Genomic DNA, 20,035 nt, shown 5'->3' with positions numbered 1-20,035 from the left:
AGCACAAGCAGTGTTGGCCGAGGGCCTCGCCCGCCACCCTCATCGGCGGCTGTGCGGGGGACTCGGCGCTTGTCTCCGCGGCGGCAAGAGAAGGGATTGAGTGGGAGGGGGTAGGTGGCCGGAGGGATTGGTCGCCCCGGAGTCGCCCTCGAGATGGTGACACGAGGGACCGGGGGGGGGGGGTCCAGAATGGGGAATCATATAGTTGGATTTCAATGTTAGAAGACAACGATATTTTAGAGACCTTCAGTAAAGTATTTAGTGAGAGGAGCTCATGATATCCTTAAAGAAATACCTAGTTTTGAGCCTCCATGTTGATCAGCCATATATATGTCAGTTACTTATGTTAGAAAGGCCATTTAGCATGTAGAATTACCTTTGTTTTATCCTTTCACTCTACTATTTATTTTGCTAGTAACAATCTTACAACAAATGTATACAATTACCCTGTATATATAAATTGAATGTCAGCATCCTGTCATATAGTTATACTGATAACTAGAGGAGAGAGTTAGTTCTGTAGTGTGTTGCCTCAATCAAAGAGGATTGGCTGTCAGAGGCATCGTCTTGTCCATTCTCCTTTTTGTCAGCACATTTTTTTTTTCAGGGAGGAAGGAGATTGTACTAAATTAAGGGGGCATAATATCTTTCATACAAAGGGTAGCAATCTCCTCTAAGCTAGAGCCTAACCACACAGCCGTGCGTGGCATTGTACGCCCATACGCAGCGAGGGCATCACTCACTCTATTTTGACTTCGGCTGATATGCTTGACCACCACTTCTCTATTATTCTCCAACAACGCCTTGATTTCCTAGATACATGCCATATTGTAGGATCGATCTATGCGTGGAGTTGTTATCATAGATACAGCCTCCGTCCAATCCAGCTCCATCAAGATGGGTCGATCAGTTCGCTCCAGGGCCAGCGCAAGGCCTTCTCGACAGGCAGCCAACTCAGCCTGGAGGGCATTATCACATGTGAAAGAGCCCCTACAAGCTGTAAAAATTTGGGCCCCCGCATCATCTCTCAACACCATCCCCGCTCCAGCTGATCTGTCCGCTGCCTGGTAAGCTCCATCCGTGTTAAGCTTTGTCCAGCCCTCCGGCGGTGGTGACCAGGTGAGTTCATCCTTCCTAGTGGCTGACCGAGGTGCATGTTTCTTCACATGTGGAGCTCCAGCAACGTGCATGGGCATCTTGCCCTTGGCAATATCACTAGTTGACGTACCCCTGAAGAAAACAATAGGAAGCTTCGGTTGGTGGAGGGACTTTCTCATGAGTTATCTCATTACGTACGTGCCAAACACGCCAGAGAGTCATCAGCAACACCATTCGGGATGTGTCTGGCAATGGCTCCAACGCACCCAGTAGCCACTCCGGGCCGGTGTTCCGAACACACAACACATCAGGCAACGCCCAATCTGTTTGCATAGCACGCCACAACTCAACTGCACGGGGGCACCTGGAGAATGCGTGGAAGCAGTCCTCGCGCTCTACCACATAAGGGGCATATGTCAGAGACCTCCAAGCCACGAGAAAACTTATTTTCCCAGGTCGCAAGGGATTTTGTCAGCACATTATTTGGTTGATTTTGGACCACAATAATTTGGTACTTCAAAGTGATGCTAGCTTCAATGTTGGTTTGTATAAAAGAGTACTCCCTCCGTCCACGAATAAGTGTACATTTAGGTTTTGTCCTAAGTCAAAATTTTAAAACTTTGACCAACTTTATAGGAAAAAGTAACAACATTTATGACACTAAATTAGTATCACCAGATTCATTTTGAAATGTAATTTCATAATGTACCAATTTGATCTCATATATGTTACTACTCTTTTCTATAAACTTGGTCAAAAAATTTAAACTTTGAATGAAAACAAAAATTAGATGTACACTTATTCACGGACGGAGTGAGTATTTAGGAAAATGGGTTGCATTCCCTTCAAGTTCATGCGGGGAAACACGCTCAGGCCCTCCCCGCTCCAGAGGATTTCTGTCGTTATTTTTTCACTTAAAATGATCACAACCGTCATTTAAGACCGTGGATCGAACTTTCCTTCACCTTTTTAGGGGCACTTTTATTTACCTTTTTTAGCATCACTCCAAGCTTTATTAACCAGTGATAGAGAATTTCGCAAAGCCCGGAGGCTTCAGGAACCAAACATGTCTACCTGGAGCTAAATCAGGCAATAATCTAGCTGTGCTATGGGCATCTCCACTAGTTTCTCTGCCCTCAAATTTATACTCAACTTTATCTAAAGCCACGGCCAAATTTCTAATTTCTCTAACTATCATAGCATTTTCGCCTAGAGTCCCTTCATGAATACCTCGGACCACACCAGAACTGTCCGTGGCAATAGTCATTGATCTAAAACCTGCATCTCCGGCCAAGCAAAGTGCCTCCCTGCAAGCTATCGTTTCAATGGTAGCTAGGTCCAGAACGCCACTGATGACTAGTTGTGAAGCACCTAGGTAGTGTCCATCTCCAGAGCGAAAAATAGCCGCAAGTACACTTCTTCCATTTCGTTCAGATAAGGCTCCATCAACATTTCCTTTCACATCTTTTGCAGGTGGAGGTATCCATGACGCTCTTCGAGCCGACGGTAGAGGTGCTCTGGATAAACCTCTTACTGCATCTGCCTCAAGATCTTGAATGAACCTTGTAAAAAAAGGGAGCGCTACGCGTCGGCCGGCGGATCTCGCCTCACGAGCCACTGGATTAAACGCATGATGGTCTTCAGATTGAGTTTCTAGCTTTGCAACAAGCATGATGTTGCGTTCAGATTTCGCAACGGAGTTCATGTTGCAGAACATTTGAAACAGAGGTATTGTTGCAGAAGTTGTTCTGCAACAGAGCTAATGTTGCGGAATTTTTTATCACTACGGAAGAAAGTTTTGCAACATCACTTGTGTTGCAAAAATATTTCTTGCAACAGGGAGAATGTTTCAAACGAGCCCAGCAACAACGTTGTCTGCAATAGGTCGCCTGATCAATAACAGATCTGACGGCCAGGGAGGCGGTTGACGTGATAGATCAGCCCGGTGAACACAAGCGTTTCCCTGTAAAAAAATGGATGTCGCCTCAAATATAATAAGTCAAGGTACGTGAACTTTTGTTATACCAAAAAAGAAAAGAAAAAGAGTTGACGGTCGTGTAGACGAACCCACCATATTATGCCCCTGCTGGCCTACTGCATGGAACCCCACAGGCATTTGAGGGCGGGTTTTCGGCGAGTAATACTCGACTGGCAGTGCCCGGTCGCGCGGTTGGCACTGACCATCCTGAAGCCAGAGTTGCAGATGTGTTTATATATTCAATTCAAGTGTTCAGAGGGAAACATACCCAACCAGGATCAGGCCAGCCCTCACAAGCCCAACAACCGAACCGCACCAACTCTTTGACCCTCCTTAGGCTGGAGTGACAAGCGTGCACCACCACGCCCCGCCGACACGGCAGCTGTGGCCCGCGTATTTGTGCTGGTGTTTGCGTTGGCCGGGTGGCGGTGTGGGACTATTAGTTTACAACCAAATCAAATCGCCTATGGCCCAGAACGTCTACCTAATTTTGTACTGCCTTTTATTTTTTTTATTTTTTTTGCTAGGGTAAATGGAGTTTTATTGCAAATTCATATAGTTACAGTCGAGAGGCCATACATTCTCAATACAAGGAGGAACTGAGCGAAGCCAAACGGCGGTAGCTCGCTCCGTACGGCTATAGTTTGCCAGACGATCGACAACTCTATTCTGAGAACGACTAAATTTCTGAGGAACAAATTCCCTATTACCAGATAAGCACTTGATCTCCAATACTAAGTGGCCATAAGCTGAACGCTGGAGAGCATCTGTAGACATGCATAACAACGCTTCAGAAGAGTCCGATTGAAGTATCACTGGAGCATCGGAATGCTCAACAACCAGCGCCATACCTTGCATCATCGCATGTAGTTCCGCCTCCAGAGAATCATTGCAGTGAAAGACATATCTGTACGCTGCAAAAAGAATCGCCCCTTCGTGGTTCCTTAGGACCATCCCAACCGCCGCAGTGCCGTCCTCCGGATGGAATGAACCATCTACGGACAGGGCCACGGAACCTTGCGGTGGTGTCGGCCATGGCTTGACAGCCGCTGAAACTTTCTGGCGCGGCGACACCAGGGCCACCAAGGGCATTTTTCCTTTAACAATCTCCTCCACTGTGAACTTGCCCGCCAGGTTGATAGATTTATATGAGCTATCCAAGAACTGTACCGAGGCCAGCACAGGAGGGGCTTCCTTGCCATGGTATATGTCATTACGGATCTGCCATATCCTCCAAATCAGCAAAATCACCATGTCTGCAACCGCCTCAGAGCAAGAGCTGAGAAGGAACATGAGCCATTCTTTCCCATTATCAATAAGAACATCATCATTAGGTAGCGGCCATCTTCTACGCATATTAATCCACAAGATCCTCGCCTGCGTGCATGCAATCAGAGCATGAAAAGTAGTCTCCTCCTCTACCCCACAGAGAGGGCAGAGAGAACGTGTAGCCAAGTGCCTATGATTTTTGCATTGTTGAGTCGCCAATGTGCCGGTTGCCACTCTCTAGGCATTGATTTTCATCTTCTAAGGCACATTGGCGGACCAAATACGGTTCCACACTGAGCGATCACCCTCCGGGTTGGTACTAGATGATCCATTAGCAAAAGCGACGTTATGATCGCATGTGGCCAACTTGTACGCGCTCCTTACTGTGAAAACTCTACTCTTCTCCAGGAACCAAGAGACAAAACCATCGCGGTTGCGGGGAGAAGTTCTGATTTCACTACTAGGAAAACGACAATAGCTAATATGAACAGTAATGGCGCACCATGTATGTGGTGCACTACTGCTATATAGCAGTGGCGCACCAGATACAGGTAGGCCATTTTTGGCCACATTACTAATGGCGCACCTGGTGTGTGGTGCACCATTATTAGTTTTGAAAAAAAAAGATAAAAAAATGTTAGTAGTGGCACACCAGGGGATAGTGCGCCATTACTAGTTTTAACTAGTAATGGCGCACTATCCACTGGTGCGCCACTACTAACATGTTTTTTTTTTCAAAACTAGTAATGGCGCACCACACACCAGGTGCGCCATTAGTAACCTTAGTTACTAATGGCGCATTCTTAGATGGTGCGCCATTGGTAACCTGGGAGCAGCTAGATATTTTGAACAGCCACCTACCACACTCACTTTCCCCACTTCATTCTCTCCACCTCTACCAAGCTTGGTCTCGGCTGCCTCCTCCTCCTCACCTCATTTGCACCATAGATTCACCCAAATTAAGTGGTTAAATTTCCTTTTTTTGATAGGTAAGTAAGGGGAAAGCTTTCTTCATGTTCTAGATCTACTTTTTTCTCCCTCCAACAAGGTACACACTTTTTATGGCCTAGATCTACGTATGTTTGTGGTGTTGCATATGTTTGTGTTTGCAGGTACCGGTATTTGAAATGCGATAGTTGCCAATATTTTGCCGGAATGTTGATTCATTTCCGTTTCGGCGAGAATTTGGCACTATGCATTCTTTTTGGTCCTATTTTCAGGCAAAGTCATGCCAAATTTTTTTTGGTTCTAAAATATCGTTTTGCTCTACCCCGCAGGCGACCATGGTCCGCACGATGACCGAAGGCATCGTGAATAGGTTTTTGAGCTCCGCGAAGACCGAGATGCTTCAAAAGAACGAGACGGAGATAAGATGTCCGTGTCGAAGATGCAAGCTGAAGAGCCTTATGGACCCGGATTCCGGACAGGTGCGGGACCACCTGCTCTTGCGTGGTTTCATGGATGGCTATCGGTGGCAAGGTGATGAAGATGATTATGAAGTCGTCCATGGGGGCCGGGCAAGAAATAAGGAAGGGCAGCAAGACAACCGCGGCGAGGGCGGGCGAGAAGACGAAGAATCTCCAGGACATGATCACGAAGTAGATTCAGGACACAGTCATCATGTAGAAGATGCCGGACATGATGTTGAGGAAGATCAAGACGAAGGGCATGATCATGAAGATGAAGATGCCGGAGCAGACGACGATGGACCATCGATGGGCTGGGTGCAGGACCCTCATATTCAAGAGCTGCTTCCCAAGCAGACGGGTAATGCAAGAGCTGCCGCCCGAGAGAAAGCCAAGTTGGATCAACTGGAGATAGACGCGGTTACTCCATTGTACGAAGGATGCAGGCCTGAGGATACCCGCCTGAAAGTAACGCTCATGGCTCTGGGGATGAAGGTAAAACACAAAATGACCGACGCATGCTTCGACGAGAACATGTCATTCTGGCATGAACGTCTTCCCAAGGGGAACAAGTGCCCGACCAGTTTCGAGGAGGCGAAGAAAATCGTGTGTCATCTGGATTTACCGCACGTGAAATACCATGTGTGCATGAACAATTGCATGATTTATCGGGACGAGCACGCGGAGTCTACCATATGTCCGGTGTGCGGCGTCACTCGATACAAGAAGAGGAAGAAAGGTCCTCCAAAATTGGTGTGGTACTTTTCGATCACTCCTCGTCTGCAGCGGTATTTCGCAGACCCTAAGCTAGCAAAGCTCCTGCGTTGGCACGCAGATAGGGAGGAGAAGAAGCGAGAAGATGACGAAAATGATCCGGAGATAAATAAAAAACACAAGATGCTGAGTCACCCTAAGGATGTGAGCCAGTGGCAAGCGTTGAACTTTGAACACCCAGAATTTGGGGGTGATCCAAGGAACATCGTGCTGGGCGCGAGCACCGATGGAGTTAATCCGTTTGGCAGCCAGAGAAGCACACATAGCACCTGGCCTATGTTTGTGTGGATGTACAACCTTCCCCCCTGTTTGTGCATGAAGAGGAAGTACATTCACATGAGTATGCTAATTGAGGGCCGAAACAACCAGGGAACGACATCAATCTGTATCTAGGGTTGCTGAAAGAGGAGCTAGACACGCTGTGGAAAATGCCAGCCAATACGTGGGACGCCGCAGAGAAAGAATATTTCCCTATGAGAGCCGCACTGCTCACGACGGTGCACGACTATCTCGATTACGGATATGTCGCGGGGCAGGTGGTCCACGGATTTTCTGCATGTGTCAGGTGCATGGATGACACAACGTATCGCCAGCTAGATAGAGATCCCGGGTCTTCGAAAACCGTGTTCATGGGACATTGTAGTTGGCTTCGCGACGATGACTCATGGAGAAAACGCAAGGATCTGTTCGATGGTGAAACCGAAACCCGAAAACGCCCGCGTACGAGGAGCGGCGAGGAAATAGACGAGTTGTTGAAAAATTGGAAAGAGTGCCCACCGCCGGGAAAGAAGCAAAAGGCGCCAGACCCAGGAAAGAAGCGAAAGGCGCCAGAGCCGGTGTTGAAGGTATGGAAAGTGAGGTCTGTTTTCTGAGACTTGCCGTACTGGAAGATCCTCCGTGTGCCTCACAGCCTTGATGTCATGCATATCACGAAGAACGTGTGAGAGTCTGCTTGGTACCCTGCTCAACATGCAAGAGAGGACCAAAGATGGGCCGAAAGCAAGGGCAGACTTGAAATCAATGGGCATACGGGAGGAGCTTCACGCTAATGATGATGATGATGATGATGATGATGATGATGATGATGATGAGGTGAAGGACACGGAAAGTCGTCGCAAAGGCAAAAAGGCCAAGAAGATCGGAAATAACTGCCCTCCCGCGTGCTTCACTATAAGTCAGGAGGAGATCGAGCAGTTTTTCACCTGCCTCGTAGGAGTAAAACTTCCTTACGGTTACGCGGGGAAGATAAGCAGATACCTAGACTCAGCGAAGCAGAAGTTCAGCGGGATGAAGTCTCACGACTATCACGTGCTGATGACGTAGATACTTCCAGTTGCAATCCGTGGGATCATGGACGCGCACGTCCGTGAAACACTATTTGGCCTATACAACTTTTTCGACGTCATCTCTCGGAAGTCGGTTGGCGTGAGGCAACTCAGAAGGCTACAGGAAGAGATCATGGTGATACTATGCGAGCTTGAGATGTACTTCCCGCCAGCATTCTTCGACGTTATGGTGCATCTGCTGGTCCATATCGTGGAGGATATCATCCAACTCGGGCCGACATTCCTGCACAGCATGATGCCGTTCGAAAGGATGAATGGTGTCATCAAAGGATACGTTTGCAACATGTCACTTGCAGAGGGAAGCATAACTAAGGGCTTTCTGACCGAAGAGTGCATCTCCTACTACACGAATTATCTAGGCATCGAGAACCCCGTTGGTCTGCCCGTCAACAGGCACCTCGGCAGGCTCGCTAGATGGGGTCACCGCGAGGGTCGCTGCAAAATGCATGTCGACTTCAAGGGTCGACTCGCCGACTTTGAAAGAGCAAACCTAGTCGCTCTACAACACATAGACGTGTTCGATCCTTGGGTGGTAGAGCAGAAAACCTTTATTGAGAAGACGTACAACGACCGAGGCCAACAGAGGACGGACGGAGATATAATCAAAGAGCACAACTCATGTTTCACGCGTTGGTTCAAGGAGAAGCTTCTGTCGTACCCTTTACATGAGGATTCTTCCACGGAAGAAAAACTCATATTCGCCTTGTCACAGGGCGCCGAGCACAACCTGATGACCTATGAGGCGTACGATATCAACGACTACACATTCTACACCGAGGAAAAGGACATGAAGAGCGATGATTATCAGAACTCCGGGGTAACGATGGGATCCTACACCGGTAACGACAAGGACAGATACTACGGAAGGATCGAGGAGATCTGGGAGCTGAGCTACGCTGGAGAGAAGGTCCCGGTGTTCTGTGTTAGATGGTCCAAGAGCGTCCTAAAAGAAGACCGGTATTTCACCACCATGGTTATACCCGAAGCCAAATCCAAGACCGCGGGCGCAAACGTCACCGCGAAAAATGAGCCATGGGTACTGGCTTCCCAAGTGGACCAATGCTTCTTCATTACCGACCCGTCAAAGCCCAGTCGTGTTGTCGTGAGGAGAGGCAAAAGGAAGATCATCAGAATGGATGGAGTCGCCAATGAGCAAGACTTCGACAAGTACGGCGACCCGAAGATGGAACATGACGACGACGATGAAGTACCATACACCACAAGAAGAAGCAGGTCCACCCTACCTAAAGGACGTCTGTTCAAGAGAAGAACTCCATTTACGAAAAAGAAGGGCAAGAAGATTGTGAAAAGATAGCTAAGATCGATTCTATTTAAATTGTAGTCTTCATTTCTCGATTGTATTTCGACATATGGAAATGGCATTTCTTCTGTTCTAGTCCTCTATCGAGTAACCTGTTCTGTTCATATTAATTAAGTTCGGATTAATGCCATGCATAATATAAATATTAGCCTTGTCTCTCTAGTTTTATGGAGATTATGTTTTGATGGTTCAATTCATAGCAATGGCCAAAGTGTTGGTTTTGTTTATGTATCTCTTTATGGTACTATTTTTGAAGCCTCATGCCGCTTAGAATATTTTTATGCACGATTAATCAAGGCCAGATATGCATTGTTATTCGGATTGACTCTTTTACTTGCTATAGGTGCTATACATATTGAGGCTTCCGGTGATTCGTTATGAGTAGTGCAACCAATATCCAAGGGTTATAAATGTTTTGACGAATCACTTATAGTTTATCTTGGGTATATCTAGCTGCAAAATTTACCTTGGGTTGCATTAAAATTGTTCATATATTTAGACATGACAATTGGAGAGAGTTGGCATAGCAAGCATCCGGCTACCATGTCCGCCATGGTGTATTGCACATCTATCAATATCCGATGCATATTCTTGCCAACATAGGTAAGGCCGAATGGGAGCTAACCACCTCGGCCACTAATGAAACTTTTATGCAGGCAAAGCAAGGATTGGAGGAAGTTCATTCTTCATTATCTACAAAATCCTAGCGAAAGGGTGAATAATATGGTTCGGAGGATGGCTTTGAGATACGTATGGAACCTTATCATCGGATTGCTATGTAAGTTGAGAAGTTTTCACCCAAGTTGCATCAAGAGGTTCAAATAAGCAACGGCAGATATATGACTATCGTCCTAAGCAAAGACATGGCCGATAAATAACTATCGCCCTTAGCATAAACATGGCCGATACATAATTATCGCCCTGAGAAATATAAATGGCCGATGGAGTGTTGACATCATCCTTAGAACAAATACATTGCAACTTATTTTTCAGCACGCAAGTTTTGCCGAAAAACAGGGGGGCATGTGTTGACACCAGATTTTGGCACGGTCAAGAACTTAATTAATATGGCCTTAAATGGAGAAATGATCTACATAAAAAAGTTTCGTATTGTCGATATGAACATCTTTGAAGTTTGGGCTATCGCCATGCGATCTCATCTCGAAGGTCGAAGTTCTTTTCGAAATACTGAGATTTTGTATTCAGAACATTATTCGGCTGATTACACCCCCAAGACTGCCTTGTAAGGAAAAATGATCTACACGGATTTTCTTCGTCTCGTCGAAACGGTCGATTCTGATATAAAAATCGTTCAAATCCGAGTTCGTATGCAAAAGTTGAAGCAATCGGAGTTCAGCCCTGTCACGAGGCAAGATGCGGCGCGCCCCACCAGACACATGTCTGATGGGTAGCGCGAGGGAATAGCCTGTTTTGCGCGACCGATTTGATCCTCAGGGTGACCTCTGATCAAAAAACGTTCCAAATGAAAGTTGTTCGTCTCGTCGAAATGGTCAAGATTTCTTTTGGGCTCGTTTCCATCCGAGATCGTTTACCACCACAAGAAAGACCCACAAGGTGCAGCTAGTTTAAACCGAACAGTTTTTAAAAGTTCGGACAAAACCAATCCGAATTTGACTAGGGTTTTGGACGTGAATCCAAGCCTTTTCCTTGCACGGGAAATCTAGCCGCCTCTTATATATCTAAGGGGTGACGGCCGATTGAACAACACACAATCGAACAAATCTATCTTCTATTTTTTCGTGTTCATCTACTTTTTATCTCTCCCATGTATCTTTCTTCTCGTTCTTCGCTAGTTCTTCATGCTGGAGGGCTGCGGATCCACGAGGCTCTAGGGGCTAGTGAATCGACCTGGAGCAGCCCATAGCCGCCGCGAGCCCTGACGGGGTCCCTTCCGGGAAAGCGGGGCTTATGGTCTACAAAAGCATCTGCCGGCTGTCCTCCGTATCGCGCTGCCGGTCGGATCTCCTTCGACGCGAGCTGCGGCGCATCACCCTCGGCGTTGGAGGTACACGGTGACGTGTTCGTGTGCGAACACACTTTTTGGCGACTCCGCTGGGGATTAATGTTGTCTGTACTTACCTTCCTTTAATATGACTTTCGAGATATGGAAGATTAATGTTGTCTGTACATCACAAAGTTGAAGTTTCGACCACTTTCTTCTTGGTTTTGGAATTTTTGTTCTTCTCCCTCTTGTTTTGTTGCAAATCATCATTTACAGGCACCTTGGGCTTCTTTGTGTTTTCTTCTGGTATTTTAATTGTTTTTATTTATGTTTATTCTGGTAAAAAAAAGTTACTAATGGCACACCAGGAGAAGGTGCGCCATTGCATTCAAGGTACTTATGGCGCACCCCTAGGAGGTGCGCCGTTGATATACCAATTTTTATTTATGTTTATTCTGGTATTGAATTTCTAACTCACAAAAAGTATTGAATTTTTTAATATTTTTTGAACTCATGAATATTTTTAAATTTCATGGGCACTTGTTGAATTCATGAATATTTTTTCAAATTTGATGATATTTTTTCATATTCATAAATGTTTTACCAATTCACAAATGAATGCAACTAAAAATCCAGAAAAAAAGATAGTAATGGCGCACCAGGAGAAGGTGCGCCATTGCTATCACGTATTTTTATGGCGCACCCCTAAAAGGTGCGCCATTGCTAACCCTCCCCCCACTCCCACTTACTCCCCTCTCCCTCTGGCCTCTCTCCCTTCCTCGCCAGATCCACCTCGCCCCACCTAACCCGACGACCCCTGCAGGAGCACGCCGCCGTCCGCCCGCGCCAGCTCCCGGCTCCCAAATCCCCAAATCCCCTCGAACCCTAGCCCCCGCCCTCCCCACGAACCCTAGCCGCCCCTGTCCTCAAGCACGAGCCGCAGCCAATCCAGCCACCGGCGGGGCGGCGCGAGCAGCGGACGGTCCAGCCACCGGCGGGACGGTGCGAGCAGCGGCAGGTCCAGCCACCGGCGGGGCGGTGCAAGCAGCAGCCGGTCCAGCCACCGGCGGCGCGGCGCGAGCAGCGGCTGGTCCTACCACCGTCGGGGCGGCACGACCTTGACCTCTCCAGGTACAGGGCCTCCCCACCAGCGGGGCTCCTGTGCTTCTCCACTCCGGCGGTGCTTGCCCGCTCCGGCTCGCCCAACCCAGCAACACACTCCACCACCACATCTCTCTCTCTCTCTGCACCACCACACTCCATCGTTTCTCACTGTATTTCTTATGTCGTGGTGAAGGTTGCAGAGGTGGAAGGGAAGCAGAGGACAAGCTGCTCACCGTTCGACCATACAGTCAGGACAAGGTGATCACGGAGGTGCCCAAGTACAAGCAGACCATCTTCTCTGTCCTCCCCTAGGTAACTTCATCTTCATCCCACATCCAAGTAGGTGTTCCGTTTGAACTAAATCCGATTCAGTTTCTGGACAACTAAGTCTGTTTTTACTGAAGAAAAGTGGCGTTGCAGGAGTCTAGATAGCTCTGCAATAGTAGGCTCATGACGTGACCACGCAGCTCTAGTTCTGCCAGTCCCCATTGAAAATTCCAAATCTTCATTAGTTCTGCACTGGCTGTTAATTTAAATATTTAATCCTATTGCTACACTTAATTGATGTACTACATACACATTAGTGTTCAAATTTTGTTAGTATAAAGCTCGTATAAACGGTGTAGCTTTATTAGTTATGTTTTAGTATTACTTAAGCGATTAGGGTGTTAGCAATGAGGTCACTAGCAGTTAACAAGGAGGTCACTAGCAGTGATTTCTGAATGAGGTTGGGGTTACCAACAATATGGGCATATAAGAAGGCATGACACATGACACTATATACTAAAACTGCCACACTAGTAGCATTTTGACCACTTTGTAGGGCAGAATGTTTTGAGGTTGGTGAGAACAGTTTAGGTGAACAATAGGATGACCAGGGATTGTGAGACCAGGGAAGATGGCCTTTGCTATAGTCCAACCATGTTGACGATGTCAAATTAGCTTGGATTAGGGCTTCAGACATACATTGCTGCATAGTTGCATTCTACCAAGAGGGTTTTAGGCTTTCTGTGAGCTTATTAGATTATGACTAGGAGATGATAGCACCTTAGCAAAATTTGGATGATATGCCACGAACGGTTATTGTGGTTCTGGACCCCCAGAACGAGTTGAGACAATTTGCTGCTTGGTGCTATGATACCCCATAACATTTGTACTTGATGATGCTTTGGTTAAGTTACTTGCCAAATTATTAGATCTTGACATGAAAAAAAAGGCTCGCTCAGATTGTGATTTTAACTGATGAGTGACTGAGATTGTTTCAGTACTTTAGTCAGTGAAGTGTAATTTGCTTTGATTAACTTCCACGAAGCTGCTAGTAAAGAAGATTCTACATGAACATGATTATTAAAAAAAACTGTTGTCATTCCACACTGATCAGGTTAACTCCATATCCATGTTTCTGATGTTGTTAATGTCTCTGCTGACAGATTCATGCCACACTTAAAGACTATAAGCTGCATAGTACTTTCCCTGTCCTGATTGTTGTTTTTCCATGCATAGTTTAACATTCTCTAATTTCCAGGGATCAATTAGACCAAATTGCTCTTCTTCAGCATTTCACTGTTTTTTGATTCTAGCTGAATCCATCAAGTCTTATGAAAATACTCTGTGAACTGTGGGGTTGCTATCATTACCCAATTTTGATTAATCAGCATGTATCTTGATTGCCTGACATGAGCTAGATGAAATGATCCGTTTCTCCTGATGTGAAATGACCCCTTTCTCCTGAAATGTTGATTAATTTCCGTTTCGGTTAAGAATGGGGCACTCCTAGCTAAAGAAAATTAGCAAAGGTCATGCCCAATTTTCTTGACCTAGAAGGTGCCTAATTCTCAACCGAAACAAAAATTAATCAGCATGTATCTTGACATCAACCAACTTTCTGGACACATCCCTCGACAACTAGATTATCTTGAGAACTTAGAGGAGTTATGGCTTTGCTACAACACACTAACAGGTTCCATCCCAAACTGCCTAGGAAATTTGACCAAACTCACAACCTTGGATCTTGAGAGCAACCAACTTTCTTGCCACATCCCTCGAGAACTAGGTTATCTTGAGAACTTAGAGAAGATGGTTCATGTCATCTGCAACCTACTGTTGATGGCCTTGTGTTCCTGCTCATTTTGCTGCTTTGTTAAGTCTATTCACCTTTTTTGAAGAATAGATACTACCCTAATCTCATCCAATAACTCTAGTAGCCTTTTTCCTATTTAGAGTGAGCATGGCCAACAATGATGAGGCCGGCGGTTCGAGCAAGCAATTCTGGGAGCTGTCCCAGGAGATGGAGGAAGAACCTCACCGCTATGAGGACGCCGCAGAAGACATCGATCCTGACTACACAACCCCTAGTGGCGTCGGGGATGACACCACTGATAGTGCCACCGAGGATGCCACCACTGATGATGGCAGCGCACGCACAGATGGCAGCCAACCGAAGAGGCAACGGAAGGACCGGCACCCGAACGTGCTCGACACCATCAAGGAGGAATTTACTGAAGTGTCCTCTAGTGGGCATCCAACGGCGCCCAAAGAATTAGTCAGTGGGTACGCGGGACAACTCGGGTGCATTCTCCGGAGCACCGTCTCGATCAACACCGAGAACCTAAGGCATCGTGACCGAGGGAATTTGCGCAACCTCCTCTTCATGAAGCTGCACGAACGATACAAGTTCCCCGGTGACTTCGCAAACACACGCCTCTCACGGAATAAAGTGAACAGTGCCGCCGTCACGAAGATAAGCATGGCCCTGGCTACTTGGTGAGCCGCGGTGAAGAGAAGGATTCTAAGAGGTGATAGTTATGAGAAGATCAAGGAGACAAATCCTTCGATCAGTGAAGCTGACTACCTGGAGTTCAAGATCAAGTGTGAGAGCAACGCATCTGCGGAATCAAGTCAGTGGGGGAAAGATATGCGGGACTTGAACTTAGGGGTCCACAAATTTAACACCCACGATGCGGCTATATCTCCCACGTGTCGAGGCACGACTTAGAGGCATAACCGCATTGTAGGTTTTGTCGCACGAAGGGTCATCTTCACACAATCCCATGTAATGAACAAGAATGGGATAAAGAGTTGGCTTACAATCGCCACTTCACACAATACATAATTAAACATACATCATCCAGAGTACACACATAGTCCGACTACGGATGAATGCAAATGAAAAGAAGATAACCCCAAATGCTAGATTCCCGATCGTCCCAACTGGGCACCACTACTGATCATGTGGAAACGAAACATAGTAACGACCAAGTTCCTCATCGAACTCCCACTTGAGCTCGGTTGCGTCACCTGCACTGGCATCATCGACACCTACAACTGTTTTGGTAGAATCTGTGAGTCACGAGGACTCAGCAATCTCACACCCGGGAGATCAAGACTATTTAAGCTTATGGGTAGGATAGGGTAATGAGGTGGAGCTGCAGCAAGCACTAAGCATATATGGTGGCTAACATACGCAAATGAGAGCGAGAAGAGAAGCAGCGCACGGTCGCGAAGCTAGAAGTGACCAAGAAGTGATCCTGAAGCTACTTACGTTCAAGCATAACACAAGACCGTGTTCTCTTTCCGGACTCCGCGAAAAGAGACCATCACGGCTACACACTCGGTTGGTGCATTTTAATTAAGTCATGTGTCAAGTTTTCTACAACCGGACATTCACAAATTCCCATCTGCCACATAACCACGGGCACGACTTTCGAAAGTTTATACCCTGCAGGGGTGTCCCAACTTAGCCCATCATAAGCTCTCACGGTCAACGAAGGATATTCCTTCTCCCGGGAAGACCCGATCAGTCTCGGAATCCCGGTTACAAGACATTTCGACAAGTTAAAACAAGACCAGCAAGACCGCCCGAACGTGCCGACAAATCCCGATAGGAGCTGCACATATCTCGTTCTCAGGGCACATTCGGATGAGACATCCTACGAGTAAAACCAATCCTCAAGTTTCCCCAAGGTGGCCCCGCAGTCTACTCGGTTCGGACCAGCACTCAGAGGAGCACTGGCCCGGGGGGGCTAAAATAAAGATGACCCTCGGGCTCGCGAAAACCCAAGGGAAAGGCTTAGGTAGGCAAATGTAAAACCAAGGTTGGGCCTTGCTGGAGGAGTCTTATTCAAGGCGAACTGTCAAGGGGGTCCCATAAAACACCCAACCACGTAAGGACGCAAAATCAAGGAACATAACACCGGCATGACGGAAACTAGGGCGGCAAGAGTGGAACAAAACACCAGGCATAAGGCCGAGCCTTCCACCCTTTACCAAAAATATGGATGCATTAATTAAATAAGAGGTAATTGTGATATCTCAATAATATCCATGTTCCAACATGGAACCAACTTCAACTTCACCTGCAACTAGCAATGCTATAAGAGGGGCTGAGCAAAGCGGTAACATAGCCATACAACGGGGTGCTAGGAAGGGTGACAAAGGTTAGAGGTTCACGACAATTTGGGAGGCATGATATAGAAAGTGGTAGGTAGCGCGGCATAGCAAAACAGCGAACAACTAGCAAGCAAAGATAGAAGTGATTTCGAAGGTATGGTCATCCTGCCTGCAAAGTTCTCATCGTTGTCGAAAGCTTGATCCTCGTAAGCGTTCTCAACAGGTTCCTCGTTCACGAACTCGTCTTCCGTCTCTACCCAAAGCAAGAACACAAGCAATGGAACAACAATCAAAACGGTGCAATGCTCAAGCAACATGATGCAATACATGGCATGATATGCGAGATGAAATATGCAATGCATATGCGTGCTCCGGAAGGAAAAATAATGAACAATGCATCAACTTGGCAAATCAAGTATGCCGCTGGAAAGATGAGATGATTTCGGTGGAAATCGATATAAAGATCACCGGATTCGGATGCACGGTTTGCAAATGGCAAGCAAAACAAAAATGACACCAATCTGCGATTAACAGCATGATGCCATCTAGAATGCAACAAGAAACTAAGCTACTGCACTCCAACATAACAACAGAGCATAAGGCAGTGATGTACTCAAGATTCTTGACAAAACATGAACAATGATCTGCGGCTAAATCACACCAGAACAGGTTCAAACAAGCATGGCAAAAGTGCAAAAGATATCAGCTTCACAGGTTTAGTGAAAATACTAACATGCCAGAAATTAACATTAGGAAGCCATGTTTAGAGCACGAAAACAACATGATACAGGAACATGTCATAGCAAACAAAGGCATGGAATGAATATAATAAATGCATAGAACAAAAGTCCTTTAAAGCTCATGAGCCAAAAAGGCATAGAAGATATAATGGCACCCATGTAAACATAGCAAGTTTCGTTTCAGATTCAGATTTAGATAGCATGGCATAAACAGCAACATAAAGGCAACTTTGCAAGCTCAAATCACTCATCACAAGGCCTTTCATGACAATACAAGCATACTACCAGCAAGAAGACATGTTTATGTAGATAATCATAGCAATATAAAGTTCATAGCATGCATGTATCACTAGCAACAACCATGGCAAAATTGAATAACATGTAAACAATCTGCCAGGAACATTTTATAGCAAAAGTAGAGCAAGATTAAGACATGCTAGGGCACTCTATCGTTGCAACCAGAGGCATGAATGGATAGACCATAACCATATCTACAAAACACTCTTACTGAACTACCTCTAAATATGCATGGATCTCACTGTAGCAACAAGCTTACATGGCATCAAAATATAAGCAGAACAGTCTCTGAAAACAGCAACATCATGTAGCCCACTTTGCAAGCTTGATGCACTCACTACAGAACATATAAAAATACAAGGATTGCACCACTGTAAATATGGCATGGAATATAACAAAACACCTGTAGACATCATGCTCATAGGATACACACACAAAATGTAACAAAAATGACAAATCATCAAGTTCTGTTAACATACAGCAGTTAATATCATATAGCACTCTTGCAACAAGGATTTGGGAATCAAGATGGACTAAAACGAGCATGACACAACAGAACAAAATAAAGATCATCTCATGATGAACACTTTGATATATTACACGCACGAAACAGAGCTGCCGATGCAGAGTTATGATGCAATGAACATGGGACCAGAAAGTAAAAATATCAGGACTTGGGCAAAAATCGAGGGGGGGGGAAAGTCAACCTCCTCTGGATCTGGATCGGGCCCGAGGTCGCCGCGGAAGGACGACGCCGGAGTTGGCCGGAGCAGGGGAGGAGACGGCGGGGCGGCGAGGGCGCGGGCTGGCCGGAGGGAGGCGGCGGAGGGCGGCGCGGCCAACGGGGCGCGGTGGCCGGAGCGGCGCGGCGCGGTGGCGGTGGTGGCCGGCGGCGGCGGTGGTGACCGGCGGCGGCGACGGCGGACTGCGTGGGCGCGGCGGCGGCGGAGGCCGGCGGCGCGGGCGGAGGAGGTAATGCGGCGTACGGGCCGCGGGGACGGCGGCGGGCTCGCGGGCCGCGGCGGCGGGGCGACACGTGGCGGTTCACGATTCGCTGGGCGGCGGCGGCGAATGCATCCGGCTCCGCCCGGACACGTCCGGTGGCGGCGGGGACGAGATTTTTAGGGTTAGGGGTGGATTTGGTCCGTGATTTCGGGGGAGAGGGCCTATTTGTAGGTAGAGGGAGCTAGGAGACTCCAAATGAGGTGCGGTTTTCGCCCACACGATCGTGATCGAACGACCAAGAGCATGAAAAGGGTTATGATGGGTTATTGGGCTGTTTCGGAGGGGGTTTGGGCTGCACACAAAAGAGGCCTTTGCGGTTACACGGTTAACCGTTGGAGTATCAAACGACCTCCAAATGGAAGGAAATTTGACAGGCGGTCTACCGGTGATGTACCAAGGCCACTTAGCAAATCTCGGTCCATTCCGAGAACGTTTAACACACGCACACGGAAAAGAGACAAAAGGGGACGCCAGAGGACGTAGGAGTGCCGGATTGCAAAACGGACAACAGGAAAAATGCTCGGATGCATGAGACGAACACGTATGGAAATGCGATGCACATGATGACATGAAATGAAATGCAAGACATGAACAAAATGCAAAAACGAAGACAAAACCCAACCACGAAGGGAATCTCATAGCACTAACCGAAAATGGCAAGAGTTGGAGTTACAAATAGGGGAAGTTACATCCGGGGTGTTACAACACTCCACCACTACGAGAGGATCTCGTCCCGAGATCTAGGATTGAAAGAACTCCGGATATTCGGAACGGAGGTGATCCTCGCGTTCCCAGGTAGCTTCTCGGTCGGAATGGTGTGACCACTTCACTTTCAGGAATTTGATAGACTTGTTGCGAGTCTTGCGCTCAGTTTCTTCAAGAATAGCAACGGGGTGCTCATGATAAGTCAAATCTTCTTGGAGGTCAATCTCTTCGAAGTTGATAGTGCGCTCGGGCACCTTGAAGCACTTGCGAAGCTGTGACACGTGAAACACATCGTGCACGTTTGCAAAGTTGGAAGGAAGCTCAAGTTGATAGGCGAGATCGCCTCTTTTGCCAATGATCTTGAAAGGACCCACGTATCTAGGGGAAAGCTTCCCTTTGATACCGAAGCGACGAGTGCCTTTCATTGGAGAGACGCGGAGGTAGACATGGTCTCCGATCTCAAAAGCCACATCACGGTGCTTCTCATCATAATAACTCTTCTGGCGCGATTGCGCGGCTTTGAGATTCTCACGAATGAATTGGCACATTTCTTCGGCTTCTGTGATCAAGTCGTTGCCAAGAAGTTGGCGTTCACCTGTCTCGGACCAATTGAGAGGAGTACGACACTTTCTGCCATAGA

Source organism: Aegilops tauschii, chromosome 3 (assembly GCF_002575655.3).
Source record: "Aegilops tauschii subsp. strangulata cultivar AL8/78 chromosome 3, Aet v6.0, whole genome shotgun sequence".
Lineage (NCBI taxonomy): Eukaryota > Viridiplantae > Streptophyta > Magnoliopsida > Poales > Poaceae > Aegilops > Aegilops tauschii.
Note: the sequence above shows the minus strand (reverse complement) of the source record.